Below are 15,008 nucleotides of genomic sequence, written 5' to 3'. Positions count from 1 at the left end.
AATTATTACCCTTGCTGTGCTCCTTATTGCTAATCTGAAATTGAACCTTTACTTCTAGTCATTGGATTGTTTTGTATGTTTATATATCAAATTAAAGATTTTTCTCCCTGTGAAGTAATGCAGTTTCCTCAGGCTCCCAGTAAAGCAGATTTTCTGCTATTCCTGCATTCTTTTTATGAACCTTTCAATTTTTTTTTCACATTTTCTTTTGAAATATGGACACTAGGCTGTACTATTCCACTCATTGTCTGCTGTTGCATTAGATATACCTGTGTTAGCACAAGCCACATACTAATGCTTCTTTCTTTCTGAATCTACCCAGAAGTTAGCTAAAAATGCAAACTGCTGAGGCTCTGGCTAATTTTGCTAATCCAAAAAAATGTTAGTGGTGGAGTGGCTAACTCTTGAGCCTTTGTTGTGTCCCAGCTCTTCTCTCTGTGTGGCAGTGTGGCAGTGCATCATACATGGATAACCATCGTCCTCAATTGTACTTGCTGCAGCCTTGCCTCATTGGAAAGGTCAGCAGTGTGACCATGCTGTGCATCAGGGTGTTGCCAGCAGCTGGGGCTCCCCTGGAGAAGGCAGGGCACGGCATCCCAGACAGAGCCATCCCACTGTCCCCAGACAGGGACCATGGCAGACTAGGGAGGACTGGGGGACAAGATATGGCCAGGCTGAGATGTCAGCTTATGGGTGTGGGCCAGGATGGTTCTCAATGAGGGGAACCAGAACCAGACACAGCCCCGAGAAGGTCAAACTCAGGTGAGAGGCAACTGGTAGAGGCTTGGCTCAAAGTACCTCCCGTGGGAAGGAGGGTCAGCTCTTGCTGAGGCTCCTGGCTGCACTGCCTGGCAGCCACCAAAGGGACCCTGAACCATGCAGCCAGATCTCCAAGAGCAGGGATGTTCTTGGAGCCCTGGCAGCATACCAGCTCTTATCATAATAGTGGGACCTGAAATTCAAACACTGGCTTTTGCTCTGTTTAAACTGTTAATTTATTAGGCTGTCTCATTCCTGAGCCTATCATGGATGAGGACTGAGTAATTAAGCCCTTTCTGATTGGTCAGGATATATCCTGCGGCAATGGGAAAAATGCTGGAAGTGCCTATGCCCAAGGGTGGAGAACATATGTGAGAGGAATTAAGTGTAACTGCTTGTCCAATTTGCTGAATCTGGTTGTTATACTGGTCAGCAATGAAGCTAAAACCTCAGGGTGCATCTTGTCCTTGGAGCTCTGGACTTCAGTGAGAAAACGTACAAGGCGACTATATTCCACACATGTGCTCATTCCAAGTTCCTAACTGATCAGTACTATTTTTTCTGTCATCCTCACCCACCTGCAAGGGAGATAACTGGAAGCTAGTAACTCCTATGTTGTAGCAGGTCCTTAGGGATGCCTCAGTACCATCAGCCAGGGCTGGAGAAGAGCATTCAGGTGATTCAGGAAACATTTGACAAAGCTGTTAGTAAGGACTTACCCCTTCCCCAGTCACCTAGTTGATATTCATGATGCTAATCAAGATACTAGCTCTCCCTGCATGTCCCTCCTTTTCCAGGCTGATAAAATGCAGTGCTCCTCCTGCTTGAGGAGGCAAGGAGTGGCAGATAGCCGCAGAGGGTGTGGAGCAGGGCTGTAGAAAGCCGATAGGCAAGTGGAAGCATCTTATAATATGGCTTAAGGTTAACAAAAAAACTATATGTAGAATATCTCTCCTCTTTGGTTTTTGGTAAATAAAATTTGTGGAGTTCACTTCTAGCATGTGGGAGTACTACCATTTTGGGTGGGGATGGGGAATGCAGTACTAACTTATTTTTGAGAGTAGGTGATCATGATGTAGTAGTTCCTTCTCTAAGGGATTGTAAGGCTGCACCCTGGTGCTTATCTCTACCGTCTCTATTGTTCATCTCCTGTCTATTGTTATGGTTATCACTTACAATAAAAAGACATTGATTTACAAAACACTTGAACTTTATTAACAAGGTATTGTTGTGAGATGATGAAGTCAATTGAGAGCTCCATAGGAGGAAGACAGGCTTGATGGAGCGTGATGTACCTGAAGCTGTGGCAATGGCTTGCATGCCTGCAGCTCTGTAACTCAGAGGCTATATTTCCTGTGGTTGCCACCTATTCCTACAGTTGCTTCCAGTAGTTCTATCTTGTGTTTCATTGCCTGGATTGCATCCAGCTGCATGTTGTTCATGAATTCTTTGCTTTTCCCAGAAGAATGACCAGATACTTGCCATCTTACTTGTGACAGCAGTAGATGCATCAGGAAAGTCCATAACAGTAAGATAATTCTGAAGGGATGCTTTCCCAGGTATACCATCCTAATTTGTTGACAGCTGAGACCACAGGATTTCCTGCTTCTGATGTTTTGTTGGCCTCTGGACATAGCTCACAAAATACACACCTGCCACTCTTTCCCCCCTGCCCCCAGTACCCCCCACCTCATGGCACAAACATTCACCAGTAATTCTGCAGAGGTGTAGAAAGATATTGCAGAAATTTGCTCCTTGAGGTCACAAATTAACTGAAAAAAGCAAAGAACTGATAATTGTTCCTAGTCCTTTCATTTCCCCACTTAAAAACTTATATTTAAACCTTAATTAAAGTCTAGAAGCAAACACTCTTTTTAAGGCCTTGGGTGCTGATTATTTTTTTCATCTACTGTGGAAGAACAGCATCTTGTAAAACTTCTCCTGGGAATACTGAAGTAAAAGGATAGGGAAGGGTAAGCAGAGGAAATACTTAATGAAGGATGCTAAACTACTCCAGACAGAATTCTTGAGGGAATATCTTTCAAGAGGAATCCCTAAGTGGCAGGAGACAAGCTGGGAAAATATGCAGTCGATATCTTTTACAGCCTTCTGAGAAGGACTGGTGGGATAATATAAGGAGCATTTTCCTTTCTTGTCACATTAATTTTCTTCCTCTATGCTGTGCTGGCAAAGTGTTAAGCATCCTGTAAAATACTGCCTTTAAGTACATGAATGTAAACAGGTTAGTCTGGCTATAAGGCAGGGGACTGAGTGTGGCTACTTCCAGTGCGTTTGTACAGGCTTCTGCCAAGTGACCTCTCTGGCTCCTTCCTCAACTCTGGCTACTTCCTCAACTCTGCCTCTCCAGTAGTTGCTCATCATCATGTGTCTGCACTGGGAGATCAGAGGTGACCCTCAGTGGCCCTGGCAAGCTCCTTAGAGCACCACAACATTATACTGTAGACTTTGCCACTGCTTCCTATCCCCTAAATAAATACTGTCATAATGAGTTCTTCTATTACAAGGCAAGATAGGCAGAGCATAACCTGAAGTCTGCAGGGCACAATCCTCTGCTCAAGTCTGTGTATGAACAAAAAAGGTTTTGATACACAAAAAATTGTTTCTGATACACACACAAGGCAAAGTCAAGTTTATGTATCTATGACTGAGTTTATAGCAGGAAAAAGAAAAAAAAATTAGAAAAAAATAAATCTAGCTCTAGATACACAGAAGTCATTGGGGCCAGATGGAATCCACCCAAGGGTACTGAGGGAGCTGGCAGACATGCTCACCAAACCACTTTCCATTATTTATAACCAGTTCTGGGTAACCAAGGAGGATCCAGTTGACTGAAGGTTAGTAAATGTGATACCCATCTATAAGAAGGGCTGGAAGGAGGATCTGGGAAACTACTGACCTGTCAGCCTGACCTCAGTACTGGGGAAGGTTATTGGAGCAGATCGTCTTGATGCCATCACATGGCATGTACAGAACAACCAGGTGATCAGGCCCAGTCAGTATGGGTTTATGAAAGGCATGTCCTGCTTGATGAACCTGATCTCCTATGACAAGGTGACCTGCTTAGTGGATGAGGGAAAGGCTGTGGATGTTGTCTACCTGGACTTTAGTAGATACTTTTAACACTGTTTCCCTCAGCATTCCCCTGGAGAAACTGGCTGCTCACAGCTTGGATGGATGTAAGCTTTGCTGGTTAAAAAACTGGCTGGAAGGCTGGTCCCAAAGAGTTGTGGTGAATGAAGCTAAATCCAGTTGGCGGCTGGTCACATTTGGTGTTCCCCAGGGCTCATTACTGGGGCCAATTCTCTTTAATATCTTTATCAATGATCTGGATGAGGAGATCAAGTGCACTCTCAGTAAGTTTGCAGATAACACCATGCTGGGCAGGAGTGTTGATCTGCTTGAGGGTAGGAGGGCTCTGCAGAGGGACCTGGAAAGGTTGGATCGATGGGCTGAGGCCAGTTGTATGAGGTTCAACAAGACTAAGTGCTGAGTCCTGCACTTGGGTCTCAACAACCCCATGCAACTCTACAGGCTTAGGGAAGAGTGTCTGGAAAACTGCCTGGTGGAAAAGGACCCAGGGGTGTTGGTTGACAGCTGGCTAAATATGAGCAAGCAGTATGTCCAGGAGACCCAGAAGGCCAATAGCATTCAGGCTTGTATCACAATTAGTGTGGTCAGCAGGAATACGGAAGTGATCATCCCCCTGTACTCAGCACCGGTGAGGCTGTACCTCAAGTACTGTGTTCAGTTTTGGGCCACTCACTACAGGAAGGACATGGAGGTGTCGGAGTTTCTCCAAAGAAAAGCAGTGAAGCTGATGAAGTATCTAGAGTACAAGCCTTGCGAGGAGTGTCCGAGGGAGCTGGGGTTGTTTAGCCTGGAGAAAAGGACCTTACAGCTCTCTACAACTGCCTGAAAGGAGGTTGTAGTGAGGTGGGGATTGGTCTCTTCTCCCAAGTAACAAGCAATAGAAAAAGAGGAAATGGCCTCAAGTTCTGCCAGGGGAGGTTTAGATTAGATATTAGGAAAAATGTCTTCACTTCTTCACCGAAAGTGTTGTCAAGAACTGGAACAGGCTGCCCAGGGAAGTGGTGAAGTCACTGTCCCTGGGGGTATTTAAAGGATGGATAGAAGTGGTGCTTAGGGACATAGTTTAGTGGTGGACTTGGCAGGACTAAGTTAACAGTTGGACTTCATAATCTTAAAAGTCTTTTCCAACCAAAAAGGTTCTATGATTCTAGACACATATATTAGCTGGGAAATAATGTAATTTCCTTTCTATAAGCTTAGATGTCTTTTCCCTATTTTACTTATATGTGTGTATCACATTTGATACCATACAAAATTTGACAGAGGTTAGTGTGAGTATCCAGTGTTTAGCTGAGTTTTGTTTCTTGTGCAGTAATAAAAATACAGACATCTGAATGAGGTTTTAGGCTCTGTGTTAGGCTTGGACCTGGACCAACATTGGGCTTTCAGACAATTCATTATACTTTGTTCTTTAACTCTCCATCCAAGACAGTCCACGGTTTCCTTTCTGTACCTTACTGGCCACGTAATTCATGTTCATTGACAGGGAATAGAAGTGTGAGTATAGCAGTTTATAATATGAAGTGTCTTTTAATATCATAGGGACTGCTTTGTTGGACAGTGGGATTGAGTGTATCCTCAGCAGGTTTGCTGATGATACCAAGCTGTGTGGTGTGGTTGACACCCAAGAGGGAAGGGATGCCATCCAGAGGGACCTTCACAGGATGGAGAGGTGGGGCCAACGCCAACCTCATGAAGTTCAACAAGGCCAAGTGCAAGGTCTTGCACCTGGGTCAGCGCAACCCCGGGCACAAATACAGGCTTGGGGAAAATGGCTGGAGAGCAGTCCTGAGGAGAAGGACTTGGGGTGGTAGTTGATGAGAAGCTCGACATGAGCTGCCAGTGTGCACTGGAGCCCAGAGGGCAACTGCATCCTGGGCTGCATCAAAAGAAGTGTGGCCAGCAGGGCCAGGGAGGTGATTCTGCCCCTCTGCTCTGCTCTGGTGGGACCCCACCTGGAGTACTGTGCACAGTTCTCGTGCCCTCAGCACAAGAAAGACATGGAGCTGTAGGAGAGGGTCCAGAGAAGGGCCACAGAGATGATCAAAGGCCTGGAGCACCTCTGCTATGAATATAGGCTGAGAGAGTTGGGGCTGTTCAGCCTGGAGAAGAAATCTCTGGGGAGATCTTATAGTGGCCTTCCAGTACCTGAAAGAGCCCACAGGAAAGCTGGGGAGGGGCTTTTCATCAGACACGGTAGTGATAGGACAAGGGGCAATGATTTTAAATGGAAAGAGGGTAGATTTGGTTTAGACATCAGGAAGAAATTCTTCACCATGAGGCTAGTAAGGTGCTGGAATGGATTGCCTAGGGTGGTTGTGGATGCCCCCTCCCTGGAGGTGCTGAAGGACAGTTTGGATGAGGCCTTGTGCAGCCTGGTCTAGTGTGAGGTGTCCCTGCTCATAGCAGGGAGGTTGGTATCTGATGATCTTTAAGGTCCTTTCCAACTTTAACCATTCTACGATTCTATGATTCTATGACTGTTGAATGTGAGAAGACATGTCAGTGCCAGGTAGATATGGGCACAGTGCAGACATGTCCCTACTAGAAAGTAAATTCTCATGGCATAATTCCTGTGCCAACACTTCTGTCATGATTGCGTCGCTGTCTCAGCCATGGGTCTGCAGAGCAAATTTATTTTCCTTGATGTTGAAAAGCACTGATCCCAAAGCACAAAAAATATACAGATTAGCTATTATACATCTAAATATACACACATGGAGAGACCTCGATCTTATCTATGTTCTTTGCTTCTTAGTGCTTCTTAGTTTACTTTTGTCTGCGCTAAAATGTATGTTGTTGGTATGAAACATGTTAATGAGATGACCCGCTTTTCTCTCTAAAATCAGCCTATCCTTACCACCAATGCTGTAATTACTTCTGGTCACATATTTAATCATACACATATGCTCAGACAGCTTGTTGCTGAAATAGCAGCTTACTTATAAGATGATATTTAAAATACCAATTTGTCTTTTCCTTCTTTCATGGAAAAGGCATGGGAGTTTTTAACAGAAATGCTGAGGAAAAAATGAACATGAATCAATACACTCTGTGATCAATATATTATAATATATTGAGATTATGGCTTCTAGAAAAGTGACAACGCTGCCAGAATAAATATGCATCTTTTCTTTGTCGAGACTTTACTGAGGTCACATGCAAGATTTTAATGGCCTTTTCTTTAGACAGTTTGTTTTTACATTTAGAAGGCAGAGTAGCTCCTGGGATATAACATAGCCTTAAGAACAGAGTCCTGGGCCCCCAGGATAGACTCGTACCTAGAGCCAGCCTAAAAAAATCGGTGTAATCAGCTTCTCAAATTACAACGCAACGTGGTACAGATCTCTTCAGGTGATTCCTCATCCCCAAGCCAGAAGGCATAATCATGTAATAATTCCTAGTTAAGCGAGGGTGTGGTCACTTGCTAAAATCTTTGTTTGCAAAACATAAACAAGTTTTTCTTCCTTAGGGAAGAGAGAAAATGAACAATTTTAAGGTTGTATTTTTCTATAACTCACGTCATAGCGTTGAACCATGCAGAGCACAGCAGTGCAGATAAGAGCCCAGATGAAGTTTCCATTCACCACCAGACAATGGGGAGACAAGCTTAGTCATGGGTGTTCTCTGAGTGTTTTTCTCTTCCTTCCATACACCCATAAAAACACCAATATTTTTCTCTGGACATTGCTAAAGAATGTATTATGTAGAGGCTCACTTCCTATTCTCGTAAAGCCTTAAATGTGTGCCTAGCTGCTCCAATCTCTGTATATGGCAATAACCTGGTATCTGCAAAAATTAACTTAAGTCAAAGGTAAGTCTTGCAGATATGAGCTGCTTCCGTTTGGTTTGGGCACCCTCTTTCCCAGAAGTGGTGTTGCTCTGTGATCTCCAGGCTTGCCTGACCTCCCCTGCGGTTGCTACTGAACCTCCACTGGGTTTTTGGCAGTAAACAGCTGCTTACCATCTGACTTGTAAATCCCCAGAAATGCAGTGAAGGAACTGCAAAGTGAGATTGATCTGTTTATGAAGTAAGAATGACATTTTGAACTGAGCCTAATTGCTGCAATTTGTGTGCAGGAAAGGCAGCTTGAAAGATTCCTCATGAAGAAAAGCTTTTGTTGCGGGACAAAAATGTCCCTCTTCAAAAGCAGATTGTGGTCACCATGTCTAGGGGTTTTATTTGGACATACCAGCATCCTGACATGCTAACATGCCAGACAGTGCAAGAACTAATACCAAGCCTCTGTGGACAGACGATGAAAATCAATTAATCCACTGTGAGAATGAATCTTGCTTTGGCCACAAGATGAGTTGTAGGAAAATCTGCCTATCTACAAAGTGAGTGTTTAAAAGTGTAGAAAATAATAAATTTAAGAATCAGCATTTCAAAAAAGTAGTGACCTCCTTTGGTTATAATATTTTACATTATTTCTGCTTTTATAACTAGTTAGGCAAGACAGTCATTCCACAAGGTCTTTTTCCCTTTGAAAACTATTATCTTGCCATTAAATCACCATATTGTGTCTGCAACACACAGATTCTTTTTCCCATAGGACACTGTAAACCAAAATAAAAAAATAATGTCAACACTTATGAGAAAAGATATTGACATTATCTCTTTTTTTCCCAGAATACTTTAAAATTCCTTTAAGAGTCTTTTTTTTTTTTTTCTACATTCAAGATGAAGTCTTGGATTTTCCTTTCTGCACTGCCTTCTGAAGGGTTTGCTGTGAAAAGCTATTACTGGCTAGGTGGAAACAGCAAAGTATGTTTGAAAAGAGATTTTAATTACAAGCAGTGGGTATCTTTTGCTGAGGTGCGTATGGTGTGTGAAAGATGACATTGTTTGGCCAGCAAAGAGCCCAGTGTCAGAGACGGTACCACTGTATCTATTTAAACAGCAGGAGAAGGACTTCGAGGTTTAAGAGGAATATTGTAGCATTTGCCCAACCAGCGCTGAAAACTTCGAGGGTGATTGATAGCTACTGTGGATTCCGCTGTTAGCTTTTAACTTATGATAATCACTTAATAACATTGATTTTTGTTGCTGTTATGTGGATGAAAACTTGTGATCAGCTCTTGATGTAGAAAAAGATTAAAAGTAAAAAAAAATTGCATATCAGAAAATCAAATGTGTGAACAAGAGGTAGACACCAACAATATTCCTGGAACTGCATGAGTGCTAAGATCTTAATTAAAATGTATTTACCAAAAAAAACCCAAGTCACATTCTAAATTGAACAAAGTCCATGTCCTGCCATGAGGGTGTTTGGGATTGTGTACAGGACAAACTGACAGCAGTTTTAAGACTGGCACTAGAACTATTTGTATCTGGAAAGTATTAATTGCATAACTTGATATGAACATATATTTTACATTTTATGCAGCCAAAGTAATACTTAGGCAGTACTTGATCAGAATAACATCTGGCAAACACCTTACAAACCAAATAAATTTTATTAGTGTTCTGGTTTGGTGGGTTTTTTGGTAGCAGGGGAAGGGCCACAGGAGTGGCTCTGGTAAGAAGCTGAGAAGCTCCCCCTGCTCCAAACCCAGCCAAAGGGCCATTAGTGGGACAGTAGATGGGCCTCAGTGATTAACATATGAAAGAACTGAGATAACACCTGAGGAGAGAAGTACTTAGTGGAGAAGAACTCTGCTGGGTAAGGAGAGCTGCTAGTGGTTGGTAAGGAAGAAGGGGAAGAAGGTGCCCTAGCAGAAACTTCCCTGCAACCCATGGCTACATGGCAGGCTGTCCCCCTGCACTCATGGAGGAACATGGTGGAACATTCCCTAGAACACACCAGGAGGGGTGAACTTGGCCAGTGGGCTTGGATTTTGTGGCCAGTGGATTTGCTGCCAGTGGACTCTGAATATGCAGCTTTGGACGACCCTAGCACCAGGGGAGTTGGCTGTTCCCAAAGCAGCCTCTGACTCTGTGAGAAGCCCATGCTGGAGCAGCTCTGGACCTCGTGGGAAGGACTCATGAAGGAGAGGTTCGTGGAGGACTCTCTCCCATGGGAGAGACCCCGTGGGGAAGCAGGGAAGGACTGTAAGGAATCCTTCCTGAGGAGGAAGGAGCAGCAGGAACCACCAGCCTGTGAACTTACTCTAAACCCCATCCCCTGTCCCCCTGTGCCGCTGGGGGGAAGGAGGGAGAGAAACAGGGAACAAGGTGATTTGAGCCCAGGAAGAAGGGAGGGGTGGGGTAACATATGCAAGCCCTGCTCTTTGTGTTGTCTGTGTCCTGTGTGTGTTTGATTAGTGTGAAATTATATTAATTTTTCCCCAAGTTGAGTCTGCTTTGCCTGGGACCTTAATCAGTGAAGAACCCTCCTTGTCCTTTGTCTCGACCCATGAGCTTTGTCCTCCTCATCCCAGAGTGTGGGTGTGTTGGGGGGGTAGCTGAGTGAGCAGCCATGGGGATGTTCCTTTGTGGTCATGTTGGGCCCAAACCACGACAACTAGAAACATTAATTTAAGGGAGGAAAGCAAGTCTTTGATACAAGTTTTATTAAAAAGCCATTGGGAAGATAATTTAGGGAACAGTACTTTCATAGTTCTGCATTAGGAGAAAAATTGCTTTCATTAGATATGGTAAGTGATCAATTTTGCATGCTTAGGAGAACAGCTCTAGTAATTATGTATGCAAAAAGATGTCCAAGTCTATGAATATCTGTTTCTAATCATCAAACTCAGAATACAGAAAAACCTTACATTTGTATTCATTTTTTATCAGAGAAACCCAAATCCAAAATGTTTTATTGTGATCTTTATGCAAAAAATTACAACTATATTTTTAATAAAATTGAAAAAATACATAGTAAACCGTATGTCATATTTTCATTAATGTATCAAAAATATTAATGATACAGATAAGTATATAGGTAGGCAGAGGTACCACATTATTTATAAGAATCAGAATTCTGATTTTTCTTCATTTAGAATGTATTTTGCTGTTCCCTGTTTCAGCAGCTTAAAACCAAAAACAAAACCCCACCAAACCCCCCAAAAAACCCAACACAGACAACTCCACTATCTTACTGGCATTTCAGCACAACAGTACCTGCTGGAAGCCAACTGTAATTTTTACTGCCAGCTAGAGATTTCCCAGAAATGAAGTTTGCCTGTACTAACAATTGCAGAGTGGAGGCTTTAGTTATAAAATCCAGACAGTAATCTATTGGTTATTCATTGAATAATAGAACTGGAAAAATGAAAGTCTTATTCCTAAAATTGTCCACCCCCCTTTCATTTTTTGTGAAAGGGAATTGCTGTTTATGTCCTATACTTATTCTATGTTTTCCTTGGAAGCTGCAGGAGAGCTAGAAGTGTGAAAACTAAACTGCAAACCAGTAGGGTAGATATTTTAAACGTTTTATTTCTAGCTTTCTGGCTCTTGTCTTTATCTTCTTTATTGAAGTTAAATGACCACTTTATGTCTTTGAGAAAGAAAAGTCATAGGAAAGATTTCAAAGCCTGGTCCTTTCAGTAGAAATCTCTTTAATGTTGAGAACTTTGATTTCTGATCTGGTAAAATTTATGTTTCTGAAGGCTTTCAGACTTGAAATATTTGCAGTGCAACTAACTCTGCAATGGCTCTAGTCTTCTGATCAGTGGATTAATCTTTTCCTGGGCAGATTCTCTATTTTATTACATTGCATCATTTTGGGCAGGTTCTTTCTCTCTCACCAGGTTTTTCTGCTTAATCCCAGAAACACTGAGATATATTTTGTAGCAAAATAAATGGTTTCTGGGGAGGAATATTGATTTTAAAAAGAAATCAGTTTTAAGGTAATCATAATGCTACTAATAGTAACTTTCTATTTCATTTCAAATGTAAGCACTTTCCCTAGATGTAGTTTTTATCACTCAAAATCAGAAAGGGAAGATAAACCTCTCAAAAGCATGGAAATACATAAGGAGCATCTGTTTGTATAGTCAGAGTCCTAAAAAGATGTTAACAATTTAAAAATAATTGAATCCTTGTTTTACAAAAATATTATACGAGCAAAGTTTACTGCTTTCCCCTGTTTGAGCTATTTACATACAAAGATGAACTTCTCTTTTTACTTAACAAAAGTATAAGTAATTGCCTTTTTTTTCCTCATAGCCACACTTTCTTTCAGCTTCTTAATAGTATGATAGTTGATAGCCATAAATGAACTGTGCTATATTGTCAGACGGTGCATTAATTCCATTTCTTTGACTGCCTCACTTGCAGTCTGCTCTCTTGCTAACTCCCTGCTGGGCAGTTTTGAACAGCCCACAGCTCTTCACACAGCTGACAGCATGCCACAAACATCCATTCCTCCAGAGGGGATGCACAACAGGCCAGTAAAAGCTGCAAGTTTAAATTTCAGCATATCTCAGGGACTGCCAGAACAAGATAGGGGCATTTAATCCCACCGGAAGCTGAGAATCTCACTTCCCAAAGGGCCGTTTTTACACCTAGAAAGCTTTAGAAAAACTTCAGAACACACTCAATTGTTGCTGATGCTAGCTGAGCACCCTTAATGTGAACATTTACAGCAGTGTTTTTTCCCAAGACTGGGTATTGGAAGACACTGGTGTCCCAGTTAACACGTGTTCACACACTACTACAAACAAGGCAATCCTTAGCAGATGTGAAGCTGAACAAAAGCCTGCCTTGAAGTTTTACCACTTTACCTGACTTTGAACCCTTGTGCAAGCCAGATCACTGTGGCAGTGAAGGACAGGTATTAGCAGGGCTGAGCTATCAGAACTTCAGCCTTGCCAGTCCTGATGGTTTCCATCTCTCCAGTGGCTCTCATGGGATCTGCTCTTAGACAATTCAACTCCCTGCCCTGGCAGACAGTGACTCTTTATTGCCTTGCTTGGGATTGCATTTCTGCACCTGAGCAAATGGGATCAGTTGTGGAGAAGTGCAAGGTGTGCCAAAGCAAGTGCAAAAAAGGAGGTGTGGGGGAAAAAGGCACTGAAGAAGTTGCTAGATCAGCTCAAGCCATGACATGTACCTTTGCCCTCACACCTGCTTTCAGTGTGACATGATGATATTAAGGGTGCTGACAAAGGAACTCTGGCAAGTCTTTGCTATTGTAGTTGGAGAAGACATCACACCAAAACATGAGTGCTTTGGTGCTCTCCCAGGAGTTTCTGCTGCCACAGCAGGAATAGGAATGGCACAGGTGCCAGTATCTGAGCTGCTTCTGTGCAAAACTAAGCCCTCAGTGAAGGTAGGTTTAAGGCTCTGGACTTTGCACTTTTGAAGTGGCTGAGGCAAAACCATGTGTTTCCTTCTGTCAGCCCTGCAGAGAAGAGGTGGAAACTTCCAGCAGAAGGGTGGGAAAAGCAGGTGGGTTTAGTGACCTATGAAGCAGCCACGGCAAGGTGTGCTAGTGGTGCTGTGTCATCCCCGTACCAACACTGCCTGCTCCTCAGCAAGAGGGGTTAGTATGGCCATACTGACATTGTCAGAAAACTTCCATCTGTAGGTAGGGCTTCACTTAGTGTCTAACTAGATCATGGATGTCAGCTCTTCATCACATTGCGAGATATTAAAAATATTATTTTTCAGTTTCTCAAGGATATAAAGAATACTCTTCCCCTCTTCCCTTTGCAGTTCAGCTCTTGGAACTCAAGTGGCCTGGCTTTCCAAAAGGAAAAATCTGAAGACAAGTCTCAAAATGTTTAAAACTCTCTGCTCTAAAAAGTGTGAAGCAGTTCATCCGTAAACTGTACTTCAAATAATCCCAAACATTATAATCTAAAAAGGTATGCAGGCTTTACTAACAATTGTTCTTGTCCTCTAAAACAAATGTCCTGAAAATCATTCTCCCAGCATGGAAATGTCCTGTTTTGGTTTAATGAACTACAGTACATACCATGGAGGCAAGTGTAAGCAACAGATGATACATAGGACTCAGAAGCATTTTGAAAATAAGATTCTAGAATGGAAAATAAGAAAATATAGAATTAAATTTAGAAGGGAAAACAAAAGGTTTTATAGTGTAAAGATAAACAGAGCTTTACATGGCAGATGTAAATAGCTCATATATGATTAAGTGATGTAAGCTTTTTAATTAAAATGTGGTGACACCTTTCATGCCAGTGATACACAGCAGTGTAAACAAACCAAGTGCATGTTCAAAGGTGCGAGTGACATTGTGAATAGATTTATTTCACACCTTCATTCTTTATTTGCAATCTGTGCAACGCAGGTATTTTGTACGTGCTACCATAGCTTTGCTTGGAGAGCTGTGGAGGGGTCACACAAAGTACCCCAGAAGCGTTGATGTCTGGCCCTGCTGTGGCTGTGCGATTCCTCTGCCTGGTCCTGGTGCAAGACACTATATATCGAGAACTGCTTTGCCTCTTGTGTCAACAAGCTGATGACTTTGCTGTGGAGTTATTGCAATCACAGCTCAGCATCTCTCCACTTGGGTTTGGTACCCCTAAGGGAAATGAGAGAGCTCTTGCAGAGTGCCTGTGGGCTAGGCAAGAATTTACCCTTCCTTGGTGAGTGATAGAGATCATGATTGCTTAGGTTACAAACTCATTCCGGTATAATGATGTGGAGACTATTGCCGGGTGCAACCTGTCTGCATGGGGGAAGAGTTTCTAACCTAAGCAATCACGATTTTTATCACACACCTTCATCATCATCTTCATCATCATCATGCTTCCCACAAAAACCAGGGGCAAACAGATGAAGTAAAATAGCACCCATAAATAAAAACAAATAAAATCATTATACTTGGGGCTTGTTTCTCCTGGTGTTTTATCTTCACATGGAAAAGTAATACATTTGGCTTCTACTGCAAGTGGTAGATGTGAAAACCTCAGTATTCTTCAAGGGAACAAGCACACTGTCCACTACAAAAGCTGACCTGCCAAAAAAGGGCAGCAGATGCCCTCCTGAGGATGACATGATGTCGATGCGTGTGGAATAAAAGTACTTACCACTTGGTGAACATCACTCTGCAAGTGGGGCTGTGGACTCAGCTTTCTGAGACATCTCTGTTTCTCTAAAATGGCTTTTTCTGGTGCAGATCTGCCTAACTCATAATTTCAAATTCTCACATGAAGAAAAATAGAACTAAAATGACCAACTTCAGCTACAGTCAGAAGATATCCCTGTCAGCCCTTGACTT

General features: G+C 42.6%; 1 long non-coding RNA gene across 1 annotated transcript in view; it reads left to right on the top strand.

Moving 5' to 3' along the window:
- Nucleotides 1–14,616, top strand: part of LOC127385874 (uncharacterized) — a 150,568-nt gene extending 135,952 nt beyond the window's left edge. The window contains exons 2-3 of the long non-coding RNA XR_007889765.1: nt 13,478–13,629; nt 14,076–14,616. This is a non-coding gene — a long non-coding RNA (uncharacterized LOC127385874). The remainder of the gene's footprint in view (nt 1–13,477; nt 13,630–14,075) is intronic.
- The last annotated feature ends 392 nt before the right edge of the window (nt 14,617–15,008 follow it).

Source organism: Apus apus, chromosome 5 (assembly GCF_020740795.1).
Source record: "Apus apus isolate bApuApu2 chromosome 5, bApuApu2.pri.cur, whole genome shotgun sequence".
Classification (NCBI taxonomy): Eukaryota; Metazoa; Chordata; class Aves; order Apodiformes; family Apodidae; genus Apus; species Apus apus.
Note: the sequence above shows the minus strand (reverse complement) of the source record. Positions and strands in the feature narration are given on the sequence as shown.